A 19,158-nucleotide genomic window follows, 5' to 3' on the forward strand; every position below is an offset into this window, starting at 1 on the left:
CATTCTTACAAGCAATGAATGAGAATTCCTGTTTGTCCATATCCTCATCAGCATTTGGTGCTGTCAGTGTTTTGGACTGTGGTCCCTCTAACAGGTATTAGTGGCATCTCATTGTTGTTTTAATTTGTAAATCCCTAATGCACATGATATTTAGTATCTTTTCATATGCTTACTTACCATCTGCTTATCTACTTTGGTGAGGTATCTGTTCACGTCTTTTGCCCAATTTTTCACTGGGTTGTTTGTTTTCTTTTTGCTGAGTTTTAAAGTTCTTTGTATATTTTGGATAGCAATCCTTTATCAGAGGTGTTGTTTGCAAATATTTTCTCCCAGTCTGGGCTTGTCTTCTCTTTCTCTTTACATCGTCATTCACAGAGCAGAAGTTTTTAGTTTTAATGAAGCCCAGCTTATCAGTTATTTTTTCCATGGATGGTGCCCTTTGCATTGTGTCTAAAAAGTCATCATCATACCCAAGGTCATCTAGATTTCTCCTACGTTATCTTCTAGAAATTTTATAGTTTTGTGTATTACATTTAGGTTTATGATCTGTTTTGAATTAATTTTTGTGAAAGTTGTAAGGTCTGTGTCTAGATTCACTTTTCTGCACATAGATGTCCTATTGCCCCAGCACCATTTATGGAAGAAACTGTCTTTGTTCCATTGTACTGTCTTTACTACTTTGTCAAAGATCAATTGATGATATTTATGTGGGTCTATGTCTGGGCTCTCTATTCTGCTTCATTAATCTATTCTTTTACCAATGGTGAACTGTCTGATTACTATAGCTTTATGAGTCTTGAAGTTGGGTAGTGTCAGTCCTTTAAATTTATTCTTCTCCAACATTGGGTTGATTATTCTGGGTCTTTGGCTTCTTTCTATAAACTATAGATTCAGATTGCTGATATCGACAATATAATTTGCTGAGATTTTGATTGGGATTTTTTTCTTGTCTAATTGCATTAGCTAGGACTTCCTCTTACTAAGTGCCTTATCATCACCTAGCCACTTTCCATCTTCCAAAATGTTGTTGACATCTCTCATTTGCTGTGGTCTCCATACTTGTTCTCTTTTTCCTTGTGGATTTGTATCTTTTTTAAAAAGATGTTTATTTTCTTTATCGTTAAGTAAACTCTATCCCCAGTGTGGGGCTCAAACTCATGACTCAAACCACGGTCAAGAATCGCATTGCTCTATTGACTGAGGCAGCCAGATGCCCCAATTTTTTTTTTTTTTTTTTTTTTTAGAGAGAGAGAGTGAGTGGTGGGGGCGGTGTGTGCAGAGGGAGAGGTAGAGAGAGAATATTAAGCAGGCTCCATGCCCAGCATGGAGCCTGAGGTAGGGCTTGATCTCACGACTCTGAGATCATGACAGGAGCTGAAATCAAGAGCTGGACGCTTAACCAACTGAGCCAACCAGGCACCCCATATCTTTTTTTAAATCTCCCCCTTCAGCATTTTAGTGAAATTTTGGAAAGAAACAGGCATAAATAAATATAATTGTTTCATTAGGTTACCCAGAAGTGTATTTATTTTTCATATATCATCACTTTAAAAATTATGGCTAAGGGACCAAAAAAGCTGCAAGCTGTAGGGCTTCTTTCAACTTTTAAGTAGGTCTGATAGCTACGATCTTTATAAATTCTTCCTAGAGACAGAATCCCAAATGAATAATAGGTCTGACACTATATCAGCATTTCACATTTTTATGTGCAAAACCATACACTTGTGGGTAATTATGTGTTTTACACAGGGATTTACAATGGGAAATAGTTAACTCCCCTAGGATATCTAAAGTAAAATTTTATGTGCAAAAACTCAATTCGTAGCTAATGAGAAATTAATCATTATATATAATATAGTGTACTTATATCTCTCTGCTAGCCAAGTCACTAAGCATATTCTTTAATTTGGAAGCCAGAGTTTAGCGAATGGCACCAACATTTAAATAGTGGAAACTGCAAAGAAGAGGACACGCAGAAAGAAAATAGGCCTTGAGAAGGACTGGATGACAAAGTAGGATGACAACCACAGGTAAGAAGGCCATCGAGTACCTGGGGAAAGGTACCGTCAAGATAATGTAAAAATAATGCTGGGTCCTCACTCGTCGTAATGGAGATAATAATGGAGGGATCAAGGGGAGGCAAGGGGAATGTTGGAAAAAACAAGTGCTATGGACATGAATCTAGTGTCATGGTTACAGTCAAGGGCATGACTGTTACGGACCAAAGAGTTTCCAAGTTACAAGATGTGCTGGGTTTGAATAATCGATTGTGGATCAAGAATGTCCTACATTAAAATAATAATGGCAAAAAGAGCCAACCTAGAGCATTTAAGGGGAAAAAAAGTAATGGAAGTAGATTCAAGGAGGATCGGAAGGAAGGGATTCTTCCAAGTGGATTTCAGAATTTCAAATCACTGATATTCCAAAGGGGGGTTGGGGGTGGGGAATGCCATGTGGCATCCTTAACAAGGAAGTAGCATATGTGATGATATCAGGGACAAACCAAGTGAAAACATAACGATAAGGGCCTCATAAAACAATGGAATAACTAACGTTTACTCAGCAATAACTACGTGACAGGCACAATGCTAAATATCATAGCATTAGCACATTTCATCTTCAGAGCTTCGCTGTGAAGAAGGAACTATTTCTTGATTGAAGAGGAAACCGAGGTTTTTTGACTTTAAATGATTTGCTCAAGGTCACATGAACTCAAGTCTGTCTGACTCCAGAGTTGGAGCATGGATTTATAATTCATAGTCTCAGTAATAATTACTATTTCATAAATATCATTTATGTGTCAGGCATTTTGTATTCTTATCTTTATTCCTCACTACAGCCCTGAAGTAGATTTAAATAATACCTAGGTATTAATTAGGTATTATGCCTTATTAAATATTAATAGTAGCCTTAAAACAATCCTGTGAAGTAGTTATACAGATATTTATAGGATATTACCTTATCAATTATTAACAGTATTTTGATGGAGATTTGCATTCAAAAGTATGAAAAGCTGATACTGAATTCCCTCAAAAGCAAACCACCTTTAGCAACTGTCTCCTCTCCCCTTCTTCCTCCTCCTCTTTCTCATCCTCCTCCCCGCCCCTTCCCTACCTCCCCAGTTCCTAGCACTTCACAGCTCACTCCTACACCCAGTTCTAGCGGCTCCTCCTCATACCCAGTTCTGGAGCCCATCCTAACCAAGGCAGGGAGTTTGTCTTAGTTTATTTCAGCTGCTATAACAGAGTACCAAAGATGAGGCGGCTTATAAACAGCAGAAACTTCTTTCTCCCAATTCTAGAAGCTGGGAAGTCCAAGATCAGGCTGCTGGCAGAGTCAGTTGTCCGGCGAGAGCCTGCTTCCTGGTTCATAGACAAGCCAACTTCCCACTGTGTTCTCACAGTGATGTTGGCAGGGCAAGGTTGCTCTCTGGGATCTCTTTTATAAGAGCACTGATCCCATTCTTGAGGACTCCACTAACCTCCCAGAGGTTCCCCTTCCCAATATCATCACATTAGGGACTAGGATGTCAACATATGAATTTGAGGGGTGGTGGGTGGGGGAACACACAAAAATTCAGTCTCTAGCAAATTTCAGTATTTACAGGCTTAGGCTGTCCCCATAACTTCATCTCATGGAGCTGAGAAGTAAATCTACTCTCTAAGACCTAGAGTCTGCCTCCCAAGTCATGGCTGCTGGGTGCCTGTATGACCTGCCCATTGCCCTATTTCTTTGGTTTCTGGGAATCCCCCGGACTCAGTGTTCCTGAGGAATGCACGGAGGGTGATTGGGTATGTGAGGCATACCTCTCTTAGTGCTTGGCCCTCATCACCCTTAGTCCTGCCTCTTGACACATATCCGGCCCCTGACCTCAGTACTAAGACTGCAAATCAAAGGTCAGCCCAGTTGGAACTATGCATTTCATGGTCAGGGTCATGGTGCTCCAGACTTTTGAGCTTTTGCTGCAATCTCAAGCTCCTCTTGCTGTGCTCCCTGCCCGCCTCCAATCTACCCCCCAGTGCCAAGTTTTCTGAAATTGTGATTAAGGTAACTGGGCTTTGTGGGCCTTGTGCCTACCCTGCCCAGTTGAGCCTCCATCCAAAGCAGTAGGCTGCAGCAAGGGAAGACCTGGAGGTGGCTTTCTCATAAAGCTTGTTCGAGATGCTTACACTTTAAGGTGTCTGTTAGCACTGGGTGGTATAGAGTATCCTAGGTGGGGAGAGAAAGCCAGATTGCTGTCAAAAAGAATTTTTTGCTGGTAAATTGCCTACAGTGATCTCAAAAGAAAGGAATATGAATCTCCAAGACACATGTGTTTTGTTGTAATTTCTTTACTCATTCTAAATAATACTCACTTCTATATCTTATTTTTACATGTGTATTATTTTTCTAGAAGAGTGACCCCCAACTTTTATAAGCTTCAGGCCCACAAAACCTGGATCTGCCCTTGGGAAGACCCATACCCAAGCCTCATCTCCAGAGACTGTGACTTCATTGATGTGGGGCAGTAGATCTCAGCCGAGGTAAAATTTTTCTACCTATTTTTCTACCATCTAGCAATGTCTGGAGACATTTTTGGTTATCACGACTGAGAATGGGGGGAGTTTTGCAATATTGGCATTAATGGGTAAATGCCAGGTTGCTGCTAAACAGGACAGCCCCACAACAAAGAATTATCTGACCAAAAATATCAGTGGTGTTGCAAGTGAGAAGCCCTGATCTCGGATGAGGCTCCGAGCATCAGCATTTTTCAAAATCTTCCCAATTTGAATATACAAACAGGGTTGAGAACAACAGTTGCAGAGACAGTAATAGCTAAACTTTACTACTGAGTACCTACGGTGTGCCAGTCATTTTTCTAAATGAGTGAACTCATTCAGTCTCTGAGTAAGCCTACTACTTAGTACTGTTATTTTTCCCGTTTTACAGATGAGGCAACTGAGGGACAAATATTAAGAAACATATCCTGAGATTCAATCCCACACAGTTGGGCTCCAAAGCCTGAGCAGTTAACTACTACTGCAGAACTGAACCTCCTTGACTGACTGACTTCATCCAAGCAGAGATCTCTATGAGAGAAGGGAGTGAGAGTCCCTGTGGCTTCCATAGCCATAATCCTGTCTACCCCCAACACTTAGAAATGAAAACGAGAAGAGGTCTCAAAGTAGAGACAGCTGAGGGGGGTGGGGGAGAGGAGGAATAGAACCATTTTGGAAGTGTGTGTCAAAGGATAGTAGTTGGGGGTATGGGTATTTGTTCCAGTTTCTCAGATATGTCTGTGTCTAGTTCAAGTTGATGAAATTTCTTAAAATGAAAGTTTAATCTAGATATGGTAGACCCCTGTTTGGGCAAGGAAAAAAACGTGCCTTGGCCCATCGGACTGTAAGTAATAGTAATTGTTGCTCCCATCACTGTCTCCTGCACAGTAATGGGCTGTGTGGCAATGTACCTTTCACAGATGGCCATATTTAATTGAAAGCCTTGCCCAGCAGCTGCTGGAAATGCTGACTACCAGACTGGGAAAAGTACTGCCAAATGGGAGGAATGCAGACAAGTTCTGTGCAAAAGGATGGAAATATATAAAGTAAAATGACTCTCTCTTTATTCACTGTTACAAGATGCTCAAGCAGAAAAGGAAAGTACCAGCACACTTGGTTTTGTAGTTCAATTCCATTAACACCGAGATGATGAAGATCATTGCTGCCTTCAAGGGAGGGGATGTGGTCGGGATAAGGCAAAGCGGCAAGTATTTCTAAAATAAAAGAGGCCATGGAAAGAGGGCTATTCCATGCTTGGAAGAGAACCCCAAGCCCCAAATGAGAACCACAGCTATGGCCAACGCCTTGGTTTCAGCCCAGTGAGACCCTGAGCAGAGAATCTAGTTGCGCCATGCTTGGACTTCTGATTTACAGAAACTGTGAGATAATAAATTTGCATCAGTTTCAACTGCTAAGTTTGGGATAATTTTTTACGCAACACCAGGAAATTAATACAATGCATTACAGTGGTTGATTTTTGAATGCCAAACTAACCTTGCATTCCTGGGATAAACCCTATTTGGTCATGATGTATTAACTTTTTGCTGATTTGCTGATGTATTAACTGATTTGCTAAAATTTTGGTCAGAATTGTTTATATATGTTCATGAGGGAACATGGCTTGAAGTGAAAGAAGAAATTTGAAGGAGAAAGAAACGGACAATGGGAAAGGAAGACATGACAAATGAGAAGACAATTTAAGTAGAGGTGCGGAATGATCAGGATAGGTTTGGAAAACAATCCAGCGGGTTCTTTGGTTTTGGTGTGTGGTTTTTTTTTTAAGAAGATTTTATTTATTTATTTTAAAGAGAGAGTGTGTGTGTGCGTGTGCAAGTGTGAGCAGGGGGAGAAGAAAAGGGGGAGAGAGAAAGAGGGGAAAGAATCTTGAGCAGACTCTGAGCTGAGCATACAACGTGACTCGGGGCTTGATCTCACGACCCTGAGATCATGACCTGAGCCGAAACCAAGAGTGGGCACTTAACCAACTGAGCCACCCAGGCGCCCCAACAATCCAGCATTTAATTTGGCTGGATAACCACAGATAGGAAGTCAAGTGGGGGAGACAGTGGAAATGCAGCTGCAAAACTAGGGAGCAGAATGCAGGCTTAATTCGGGAGATGAAGTCAAGAGTCACTGAAAGTCCCTAAGGGACACAGCTGGATGAGTGAGCCATCAGCAGTATGTAGTTTGAAATGCACCAAGCAGAACCTGGAGAACAGGAGGGAGGCCCTTTGCAGTTGTCTGGTTAGAGGTCACCAGAGCCTAAACCTGGGCCTGGTCAGGGGGAGGAGGGGAAGCAAGAGACAGGAAGAGATCAAGCCCTTAGCATTCAGCCTAGATGTTAAGATTGGCTCCATTCTCTCTTTGGACACCTGAAGAACATCAGCAGGCCCTATTCCATCATCTGGTGATTGGAACCAAGCACTGAAGGCAATCCTGAAAATACTGATCACCTGCAGGTTGGGATCCCTATGTTCCTGCTGGATCCAGGCCTGGCTGGTTGGCCCCAGACAGGACACAGTTAGTAACTGTGGCCCAGGAGGCCCAAACCAGAGGAACTCCAAGAAACTGGTTTGAGTCTACTGCCCATTCTGGGATGGTGGGTGGTTCAGCCTAATAAATGAAACACTGGGAGAGAGGACAAGGGGGATCAGGAAGCAGAACTGTGCTCACTCAGTAGGGGCTTGAAGCATCTCTCTTGGGTTTGGGGTCCCAATGTAGGATCAGAAGCAGAGGTCGACAGGAAGGACTTTCCTGGGTCTCAATCAGCTGTTTCAGGTCAGGTCATTATAACTCAGTGGCTCTTAGCATGGAAGGACCTAACAAATAAAGGTTACTGAGTAAGACCGATGTCTGTATTTTACAGCTTGGGACAATGAGGCCCTATCTGGAATAGGGTTAGAGTGCTTCGCTTTGTTTAATTTTGCCTACTTGAAGTAATGTTTTTGAACCTTGACATAGAAAGTTGTGTTTTGAAGTACACAGATTCATGCAAAGCCCTGGACGGAATCCATTATTCAGCTTCTGTAATACTTTTTTTTAAAGATTTTATTCACTTATTTATTTGACAGAGAGACACAGCGAGAGCGGGAACACAAGCAGGGGGAGTGGGAGAGGGAGAGGCAGGCTTCCCGCGGAGCAGGGAGCCCGACGCGGGGCTCGATCCCAGGACCCTGGGATCATGACCTGAGCCGAAAGGAGATGCCCAGCGACTGGGCCACCCAGGCGCCCCTCCATTATTCAGCTTCTAAACGGGTTTTTGCCTTCCCTATGATGGAGAATTTAAAGGGCATTACAGCAGAATTATAAAGTGGGCAAGGGGACATGTTGTTAATTGGAGGGTAAATCCATGGAAAAACTGTTTCCTTTAGCCTGGAGGCATCTCAAACAGAAGGATATATCTCAAAACTAATAACAACACCCATTGACTTGCCAGAGAGTGGAGCCGCGTACCCTTTCTCCCTCTGCTTTGATCCTGGGAAGGCGGCTCTAGGTTCATGAGCCCTGACACAACCCGGCTTGATAGGAAAAAAACAACTGAAAATGGAAGGCACACTGGGGCGCCTGGGTGGCTCAGTCAGTTAAGCGTCTGCCTTCGGCTCAGGTCATGATCCCAGGGTCCGGGGATCGAGCCCCGCATCGGGCTCCCTGCTCCAAGGGAAGCCTGCTTCTCCCTCTCCCACTCCCCCTGCTTGTGTTCCCTCTCTCGCTGTGTCTCTCTCTGTCAAATAAATAAATAAAATATTAAAAAAAAAAAAAAAAAGGAAGGCACTCTCTCAGCAAAGTGCCATCTAGACTCAGAATTCTCCGGTGACCTGGACCAAACAGGGATGGCTGGGGCAGGTAAGCCAGTCTGTCAGGGCAGTAAGCCAACGAATCTGCAAGGCCCCTGGGGGCAGGCCTCCCCAGCGCTATCAGGGGCTTCCTAACCCGAGACCACTGAATATTGGAGCTAGAAGTGATTGATAATTGGGACTGCAACTCCGGAAGTGCTGGGGAAGGAGACAATTGTGGGTATCTTATCTCCTCTCATCGGCTCTCTTCTCCTTCCCCAGCAGCTGCGAATGTGCAAGTCCATCACTTTTGCTCTTCTAAAGCAAGGGCAGGAGGCTTGCACAGACTCAGAGACCTCAACCTCCTCAGGAAGCTTTCCTTTTGCGCCATCAGATGTGATCCCTCCACCTCCTGAGTGCCCATTCCACTGCATCCGTACCTTCATTACAGCACCATCGTGTCGCACCACACTTTGTAATACTGTTATACTCCCTCATCGTGGACACTGTGGTGTGCCCCCCAGATCCCCACCATCAGGGCCAGTGCATAAATCCTCCCAGCATCTTGGGGATCTTGCCTGCTGAAAGCTCATCGTTGAGTCCCTCCCCAGGAATTTCCCTCTCATCCAAGTTACTCTCCCTCCCAGGGAGGAAGCCCATACCCAGCGACATTCTACACAGACACATCTCCCTTGTCTCAATTCTGGACCTCTCTGAAGGGCCATCTCAGCCTCAGAGCTCCCTGTGGGATCATGTTCCAGCTCAACTTCCCCTTCTGCCAAATCCTACAAAAGTGTTGTTCTTGAGGACACTCCCTGATAAACTTCTGGCTCCCAAATCTTCATCTCAGACCCAGGGAACCCAACTGACGACACCCCCACGAGACAGGAAGCTTACTGAAGATGAGCTGTCAAATTCTTTGTATCCGCCTTCCCCTTCTGTCTTTCTCCATCTCCCTGGTACTCAGCATAGTGCTAACCAGACTTCAGATGGATGGGACGCAGATGATGACTTGCACAAAGGTTGGACAAGGACTATCTATTTCCCTTCTCCCTTTGCGTCCAAAGTAAACACTGAATATCTTCTTGTCTCTAATATGCAAAATATTCATAGAATTTACAAAGAATACAAAACATATACAGTCTAGGAATTCCTTCTGTAAAGTGTTTTCTGGGGAAATTCACATTTTAAAACCCAGAGAATGTTTATTTTTAAAATGAGGAAAGAGTAGCCCAGACTCACTTTAATCTTTCTGCTCTAGGTGAGCAGGCCTCGGGGCAATCAAGAGAGGCATCATATAAATCTACTTTGTCTCAGGCACCCTGGTGAAATTTTCACGGTTGATGAAGAAAGTCAACAACCCATTCCAGTGACTCTACAGACATTCTAGAAAGATCTGCTTACCTAAAACCTTCGTTTGTTTAGCTCAATGATAATTTTGGCTACGTGATTATTAGTGGCAATGCTTACAGCCTAATTGGGGCTGTATTTCTGCTCTAATGGATCCCAGTCAACATTCCCAGCAAGAGGTTGTGAGGCAGATCCCCCAGTGGGTTGGCATTTTACTCTTCTAACAGCCTTCTGCTCTGCTTGATTAGCTTTGTGGTCCTCCATGTTATGGCTGCCCTTCCTAACCCCCTGGGGAGAAGCCAGAGGACACTTGTTTGAACTGGCTTCTAGATTACACAGATCCTGGAGGTTAAAGTTCTTCTTCTTTTTTTTTTGTAATTTCCCTTGTTATGTCTAATTTTTAAAATCTAATAAAGTACATGAGTTAATTAGATTAAATTTAGGAAATACATGTATATGAGCTATTTTAGCTCCCTGTAATGCACATTTTATTATTATTACACAAATATTAAATGATTTGACATTCACTGATAAACCTGCTACAGAAGCATACACTTAAAATGATTTTGTATAGATGGGGAGAAAGGAAGAAAATTGCCACAAACCAGAGTAATGTAAACTTGGAATTTATATACATATATGTATAAATATATATGCATACAAGTGTGCATTTACATATCCACTATATTATTTGCTTAGGATTTTATGAGTCTATTTATAAGTGTTTAATATCACTACATCAAAAACCAATGATGCACTCTATACTGGCTAATTGAACATAACAATAAAAAATAAAATAAATAAAAAATAAATAAAATCTTCTAAAAATCAAAGAAACACACAATTTAAAGAATATACCCATAAATGTTGACTATATTGACCAAAAGAAGTCTAATGGTTTTTTTCTTTAAATTTTTTATTGTTATGTTAATCACCATACATTACATCATTAGTTTTTGATGTAGTGTTCCACGAGTCATTGTTTGCGTATAACACCCAGTGCTCCATGCAGAACGTGCCCTCTTTAATGCCCATCACCAGGCTAACCCATCCCCCCACCCCCCCTCCCCTCTAGAACCCTCAGTTTGGTTTTCAGAGTCTATTGTCTCTCATGGTTCGTCTCCCCCTCCGATTTACTCCCCTTCATTCTTCCCCTCCTGCTAGCTTTTTTTTTTCTTAACATATATTGCATTATTTGTTTCAGAGGTACAGATCTGTGATTCAACAGTCTTGCACAATTCACAGCGCTCACCATAGCACATACCCTCCCCAATGTCTGTCACCCAGCCACCCCATCCATCCCACCCCCCACCACTCCAGCAACCCTCAGTTTGTTTCCTGAGATTAAGAATTCCTCATATCAGTGAGGAGGTTAAAGTTCTTAGTTGGACTACATGTTAACATTGATTTTTGTATTCCCAACATCTAGCAGCAGGTCTGGCTCGAAAATATTCGAACGAATGAATGAACAGACCAAATGATGACTATCGTTCCCTGGATCGTGAAACTCCAAAGGTGGGTTAATCTGGCAAGCATGATGCTTTTCGTCATTCTTTGCAGACAAGAAGCATCAGCCTGAGACCCTTAATTCTTCACCCAGAGCACCATGACCTTCACAGATTTTTCTCTCCTGTACCTTTGCCTTTTCAAATGCAAACAGCAACACCAGACTTCCCAGGGGCAGAGGATTTTTACCCTCAATCACTCTATTATGTTGGAGCCCCACCTTGGCACTAACTGCAACTCACACTGGGCTCTCCCATTCCCAGGTGGGCCTTGCCCCTACCTCTGGGGTCTAGTTCCCATCAGAAACGTCCCAGGAAAGTCTGACACCTTCATCCCCAGTCCTGGCACTTTAAGCCAGGCTCAGCTGACAAAGGCCCCTCAGTTATCCCTTTCCTAACTAAACTTCCTAGGTTGACAACCACCACTCTTCACCCCAGCCCCAGGGGAATTCATGCTGTCTTCCGTTATGTTCATATACTCATCAGATGAGACTCCTGTTTTGTGTATCCAGGAGACTTTCATTGTTTGATCTTTAAAGTGGCTTTGCATAGCTCTAGTCTGCTTAACTGATTTTAATTTAATTTCTTTTATTTCAAACCCATGAGGCCCTCCTCACGGCTCACGTCACTGTTAACTTGTTGTTTCCTCTGGGGCCCCCAGAACAGCATGTGAGGGTGGCATTCCTTTTGAGTGCTCACCACTGTTGACAGCTCATGAATGCAGCCTGGGCTACAAGGTCAGCACCCTAGTGAGCCCCTTCTTTTTTATGATTTTTTCCCCAGCTTTATTAAGATGTAATTGAAATACAACATTGTGTACGTTTAAGGTGCACTGTGCAATGATTACCGCAAGATTAGTTAACAGATCTATCACCTCACGTAATTACCATTTTGTTGTTGTGATTGTGGTAAGAACATTTAAGATTTCATCTCCTAGCAACTTTCAAATATATAATACAGTTTTGTGAACCATGGTCACCATGCTGTACGTTAGATTCCCAGAACTTCACCTTATAGCTAAAAGCTTGTACTCTGACCAATGTCTCCTCACCTTCCCCACTCCCCAGCTCCCCCCACCCCATTGTACTCTCTGTTTCTATGAATTTGGCTTTTTTAGATTCTACATGTAAGTGAGGACATGCAGTATTTGTCTTTCTCTGACCAAATTATTTCAGTTAGCATAGCCCCCTCTAGCTTCATCCATGTTGTCAAAAGTGGCAAGATTGCCTTCTTTTTTTAGACTTGAGTAGTATTTCCTTATATACATATATGATATAAACACATAAGAATAATTATACACACATACATAATATCTACTTTATCCATTCATCCATAGATGGATACTTAAAAAGTTGTTTTCCTATCTTAGCTGTTGTACATGAAGCTACAATGAACCTGAGAAAGCCGGTATCTCTTCAAGATAGTGATTTCATCTCCAGTGGATATATACCCAGAAGTGAGGTTGCTGGATGATATGGTAGTTCTATTTGTAATTTCTTTAGGAGCCTCCATACTGTGTTCCATAATGGGCGCACCAGTTAATGTTCTCACCAACGGTGCTCGAAGTTCCCTCTTCTCCACCACCTCTCCAGACATGCTAGTGAGCCAGTCCTGAACCTTCTCTGCCCTCTCCTTTCCCCCCAGTTACCTGCTCCCTCAACAGTCAAGTATGGAGTGCCCACGAAGGTTCAGGTTCAGAGTCATCTGAGTGATTCTCAAGAGCTACCCGGGGCTCCTGGGTGGCTCAGTCGGTTAAGCGACTGCCTTCGGCTCAGGTCATGATCCTGGAGTCCCAGGTTCGCGTCCCGCATCGGGCTCCCTGCTCGGCGGGGAGTCTGCTTCTCCCCCTGACCCTCCCCCCTCTCGTGTGCGCTCTCACTCATTCTCTCTCTCTCTCAAATAAATAAAATCTAAAAAAATAAAAAGAGCTACCCAAGGCACACCTGATGGGGCTCAAGCCTACCCAAGAAAGTTAATCTTTTCTTTAGTCCTTTGGGACAAACTATTTACAAATCCATATGCTCGTTTTTATGTACCTCTAAGACCTATTTACTAAGAGCATGCTAAGTGAATTATAAAAGGTTAATCTAATTTGGAATTCATAAACCAGAATCAATGAGTTACTAAATTTTATTGAGGATTCTAATTTAATATTCTACCAAGAAGTCTGGCTTCCAGGGAAAGTTCTGGTGGAGCCTTGCCCACATTCTCTGGTTGGCGCTTCATCATTACTCTGTGTCGCCATGTGTGAGTCAAAGTCTTCAAGTGCTGCCATTCTTTTTTTTTTAAAGATTCTATTTATTTATTTGACAGAGAGAGACAGCGAGAGAGGGAACACAAGCAGGGGGAGTGGGAGAGGGAGAAGTAGGCTTCCCGCCGAGCAGGGAGCCCCATGCAGGGCTCGATCTCAGGACCCTGGGATCATGACCTGAGCCGAAGGCAGACACTTAACGACTGAGCCACCCAGGTGCCCCAAGTGCTGCCATTCTTGCTTTTAATTATAATTTGCTGTTAACTCAGCTTCATCATTATCAAGTTAGTCGTGATTTGTTTGGTTAAAATGACCACTGTTGCATATTTGCTGCAACTGTATTTTTTGGCCTTTAATTTTCCAGTAATTACACATAAAGACAATTATGCATTGCAATTTGAATACAAATCATTTATGCCCTAACTGGTAAAGCACATGTACACTTCATCTCCCAAAATATACTTTGAAAACCACTGTTTTAAACTCTAGGAATAAACAACTACTTTCACTGCACATTTTGGAAATAGCTTGTAAATGGCATATGTAAACTCGTTTCCCTTGGTAAACGCCTGGGAAATAAATATCCACACTTACCTTTCCCCAACCCCGACTCAGCTGCAGGCTCACTGTGGTTGTAGCCAGAAGTAATGCAACTGGACTGATCAGACAGCAGAGCGGTGATCGGGAGTGGGGCGGGGCAAACTTCAGAGCAAAGGTTTCAGGGTAACTCTAAATATGATTGGCAGAGCCACAGACAATGCTGAGCTCTACAAATATGGCCACAGTTCGAAGCAATTAGTTTCTGTTCGGGGTTGTGGGAATTGCTGGTTACACATCAGTAAATGGCCAGTGTCCATGCAAGTCCAAAGTGACTTGAGGAGACAGACTTACTTTAGGGTTCCTTCGGGCATCCAAGTATTCAGGAATCCCCCAAAGTTGGCCCTGGGCTGACTTGAGGCACGATCATGGTGCCAAATATTTACTCCCCTGTGGATCCCACTGAATTTTATTTGTATGTCTGTTATAGCATTGTGTTCTGCCTTGCTTTGTAGTGAGTTAGAAAGGTCTAATAATCCTCACAGACTTTGTTTCTTTAAGGCAGGACCAGGGTTTACCCGCCTTTAGGAGGCAACTTGGCAGAGGGCCAGCAGCAAACCAGAGGATCAGAGAAACCTGGAGTGAATCTTGGCTCACCAGTGATTGACAAAATAAATGACTTTTGGGCAAGCAGTGGTACACAAAGATATTGTTAGTTTACATTATGACTCTCTTAGTCCAGAGACTAAAGTAGTTTCGGATTACTTCCCTACCTTTTCTCATAGATAGATGGATGGGTGGATAGATGGATGGGTGATGGCCAGATAGAGATAAAGATCTATATCTCAATCATTCTCTTTTCACACACGCCCACACAATCAACTATGCTTCTTTCTGTGATCGCCCTCATTTTGAGGGCTTCCTCCATACAAGTGGGGGCAATGGTTGTAAATAACTTTGCTTTCTTTAATTTCTGTTTAGCAACCCAGAGGGAAAGAGGACTTCTCTTTCTCCATATCAGTATACACAAGCTCAGGGAAGTCTCTGATTAGCCATATCTGGGTTGTATGCCCACCCTTGGGAGGGGAGAAGGGTTTTGTATTGGCCCACCAGAGGATTCTGGTGCAGTGGGGAGAGGAAATCCCCCAGAGCAAAGGATCTTTCTGGATGCTGTTACCAAAAATAAGAATTGAGGTGGGTGGGGGTGGGGGGTGGGGGTGGGAGCTGAATTTGGTCAGACAAAATAGCAACCATCTATTTCAATCAACAGGAGGCTATATGTAAGGCAACAGGGCCTGGTATCGAAATAGATATTAAACTGAGCTACCCGCGTCTTCCTTTTTTTAGTAGCTTCCAGTCCCTCTGTTCTTGGTGTCTCCTACCTCCTTTCTTAAGTACTTTTGTCCCAGCCACACCCAAAGTTACTTCTGGGACTGTTGGGTAACTGTAGCCAAAGGGAAAGGATCCTGCCCGGCTTAACTCCCTCGGGAAGCAGGAGAGAAAATATGCTTTTGTTTTGGAATAGAAGGAAAGTTCACAGGAAAATCAGAAAGCTGTAGTAGTAAAGAATGGGGAAAGCGAGCAGAGAGGCCATGGTAAGGCCTATCATCTTGGTGCTTGAGGAATCCCCTCAGAATTAGGGGCAGGGTTCAGAGAGGTGCCAACAGACAGATAGGCAGGGTTTCTTTTTCTCTTTCTCCTCCTTCCCCTCTTCCTGCTTTTTGTCTTCTCTGCTGTTGACACCATAGCAGAGCACTCGAGGCAGTGTTCCTTCCCTCGCCAGAGGCTCAGCACAGGGAGTACTGCCCTCAAGAGCTGAAGTGTCTAAGCAGGAATCGAGAGTTATTTAACTCTGTCCCAGATGAGGCCCGGTGGTGGAGGGCCTATCTCATTTCCATCCAGAAACCTGCTTCCTGAGGCTTTGCTCTGAGGCTATGGCAGAGAAGACACCTGTGGAGGAGGGGATGTTGAGACCAAGGCGCCTGAGCATGTAGCAAGTTGGCCCCGGTGATGATTCAGTGCCAGTAGAAAGCACGTCCCCGGGATTGGGCAAAGTTAACACCTGCACAAAGATTTGTCCTGAGTCCTTGCTGATTGCTTGTTTTTTCCATTGGAAGCATATGCCGAGGGCGTGCAGGGAGAAGGAAGTAATCTATGATTTCCTGAGTTTTTGGCCATAGCTGGAGGCTGACAGGAGGTTGGGCACAGGAGAAAGTCAATGAAGGGAGTTTCAGGAGCCCCTTCCGGAGAGTTGTGATGTACAGAAAAGAAGATGGGATGTGGAATCAGGAGATCTGAACTTAAAGCCTCACTCAGCTTCTCACTCACTGTGTGATCCTGGACAAGTGACTTAGCTCCTCTGTGCCTCAATTTCCTCTTGGAAAAAACGAGAACAATAATATTTCACGGGGTTGTTGTCAGGACAAAAAAGGCAAATACAGTTCATGTGTTACTCCATTTTTCTGGGTCTACTCCCTTCCTCAGGAAGCTGTAGGGTGCAATTGTTAAGAGCTCGGGCTCTGGAATTTGACAGAGCTGGGTTCAAATGCCATTTTGAATTACAAATAGAAATATTTATGTATGGAATGATCGAATGCCTGGGATTTTCTTCAAAATAAGGCAGGAAGGGGAGAGCTGGTGGGGTCTCGCAGAAAGAAGATTGGTGATAAGTTGATAATTGTTGACGCTGGGGGATGGATACATGGGGTTTATTATATAATTGCTCTACCTTGTATATACAGGCAGTCTTCACTTTGCATGGCTCTGATACGCATGGATAGCAGTTGCCAGGGTTTAGTTGGATAACAACGGTCCCTCCACAGCATAGTTCAAATTTCAGTTACCCCGGTATATTAACCGTGAGTAATTGCATACAGCACAGACTCTGCTGCTATAGCTCTTCAGGGCTCAAATCCCTGCATAAAAACCCGGTGCACATCGTGATCAGTGATCTGTCACATCCCTGCTTTTAAAGGCCGTTGGTTCGTTATTGGTCACTGTCCATCTGTTGTTCACAGGCAGACAGGAAAGCAGGTGCTGGGTTGCCTTCTTGTCCCCCAGGAATAAACCCACAGGACACTTTACAGAAATGGATTATCAGAAGAGAGAACTGGCCAACAGAAATGAAAATGCACCAGAGAAATGAAAAGCGAGAACATTGCAAGTGAAAAGCAAAATTCGAGCTGAATGTAGGTTGAATTCTAGATGGACAACCGTGGGGATGTTGGCAGTGCCGCCATTCAGGACTACAGACAGAGCCGGAGGAACTCAGGGAAGGCAAATGCAGGGACATAAGTGGTTGTAACGAAAAGGATGATGGCATCTGAGAGGAAGCGACAGCAGGAAAAAGCTTTGCATTGAGGACACTCTTGGAGGTGTTTCATAACGTTGAAAGTTCAAATGAGAAAATGTTGGAAGCTGATCCGAACTTAGAAATATGACAGCTCGCCCAGGCGTTAGAAAAATACTGTCTGTATTGTATGTGATGCGAGGAGAAGGCAAGCACTGTTCAAACTACTCTTGATTTGTTCTTTTACAAAGAAATAAAATACTTTCTTGGGGGGGAGGGGCAGAGTGAGAGAGGGAGAGGGGGAGAGAGAGAGAATCTCCAGCAGACTCCCCGCCGAGCGCAGGACCCGAAAGGGACTTCGATCTCACCACTCTGAGATCATGACCTGAGCCGAAATCAGGAGTCCATTGCTTAACCCAGGCACCCCAGAAATAAAATGCTTTTATTTTCAATGTGTCTAATGTTTGAAATTGAAATGTACTAAGTAAACATCAGCTTTACTATTTTTTTCCGTTTCTCAATACATTTACAAATGACAGTAAGAGAATTTTACATGTTTTGACAAAAAAATGTTTAAAGGTCACAAAGCAATTGTAATTTTTCTCATTGTTTATAAAGATCGCTTTGCCTCTTTCCAGTTTCAAGTTTCAGTTCACACGGCCAGGGTAACAGTCCAGCACACTGTGTTAAGTGAGGACTTTCTACTTGGACATTTTCAAGACGGAATCGTTTTTTGTTTTGTTTTGTTTTTTTCCTCATTCCTATTTAACCACTTTTTTATGAAAACTATTTAGCTTTCCGTGCCTCAGTTTCTTCACCTGTCAAATGGGAACAATAAGAGCGCTCACTTTGCTGCGTGATTGTGAGGTTCTAAGAAGCTAATGCCTGTCAGGCACACAGCCTGAATGAGTGGCCAAAGCACTCCATGAATGTTGGCTGCTATTATATTTATAGAGCTGGACCAGAGAGAGAGAAAAGACACTGAGAGGTCACTGAGTATCAGTGTGTTTTAACAACCACCACTGCTCCCTGAGATGCCTCACAGCAGTTCCTGTTTACCTACTTCCTTAAAATGCTGCCCTGAGTACTACACAGAAGGATTTCTACACAGCTTTTTCTTGAGGAGCCTCCAGCTAAATTTTCCCCAGACATTTTCATTTGTATGTTTGAATGTTACTATCAATCTAATTTCCTGCCTCCTTCCTCTGCACAGCACTTCCCCTACTGTGCTCTGGATCCAACACCCTTAGCCTCAGTATCTTTCAAAAATGCATCTGTCGTGATGCAGCTCCTTGACCCCTCAGGTGCCATAAGTGGCCTTCTCGAGTCTCCCGTAGCACTTTATATCTCTCTTGTCACTTTTCATTATGAGCAGATCACACCCCTGTCTTCCCCTTTAATGTATAAACTTGCAGAGTGAGACTGTAATAGGAAGATGGGGCAGCATCCTTGGCGCCATTTCCCCAAAGTATCCTCCCTGACTTTCCCTCAGGTATTTACTCTCTGGCCTATTACCTTTGGGGAAGGATGACACCACCCCCAGCGTCCCACCCTCACCCCAGCTAAAGAAGCGGGCTTTTATTGCCTAGACCGAATCCCTGGTTGCTTGCCAAAGTCCAGTGGTTTACGCTAGCGTTTGTTTCTGAACGGATCAGTGCAAGGGGATTCTCTCCACCCGGAGATTGGTTTTGAAAGGAGCATGTGACCCAGTTGGGCCAAGGAAAAATGAGATGAACTTTGCCCGGTGCTCCTGGGCCAATGAAAAATGAGATGAACTTTGCCCGGTGCTCCTGGGCCAATGAAAAATGAGATGAACTTTGCCCGGTGCTCCTGGGCCAATGAAAAATGAGATGAACTTTGCCCGGTGCTCCTGGGCCAATGAAAAATGAGATGAACTTTGCCTGGTGCTTGGGGG

The 19,158-nt window shown here is 43.7% G+C and overlaps 1 protein-coding gene across 1 annotated transcript in view; it reads right to left on the minus strand.

Moving 5' to 3' along the window:
* Positions 1–14,067, minus strand: part of LPGAT1 (lysophosphatidylglycerol acyltransferase 1) — a 119,949-nt gene extending 105,882 nt beyond the window's left edge. The window contains exon 1 of the mRNA XM_027609831.2: positions 14,012–14,067. The gene's annotated coding sequence lies outside the window, so the exon portion shown is untranslated. The remainder of the gene's footprint in view (positions 1–14,011) is intronic.
* Positions 14,068–19,158: the final 5,091 nt, after the last annotated feature.

The sequence above is a fragment of the Zalophus californianus genome, chromosome 10 (genome assembly GCF_009762305.2).
Source record: "Zalophus californianus isolate mZalCal1 chromosome 10, mZalCal1.pri.v2, whole genome shotgun sequence".
Classification (NCBI taxonomy): Eukaryota; Metazoa; Chordata; class Mammalia; order Carnivora; family Otariidae; genus Zalophus; species Zalophus californianus.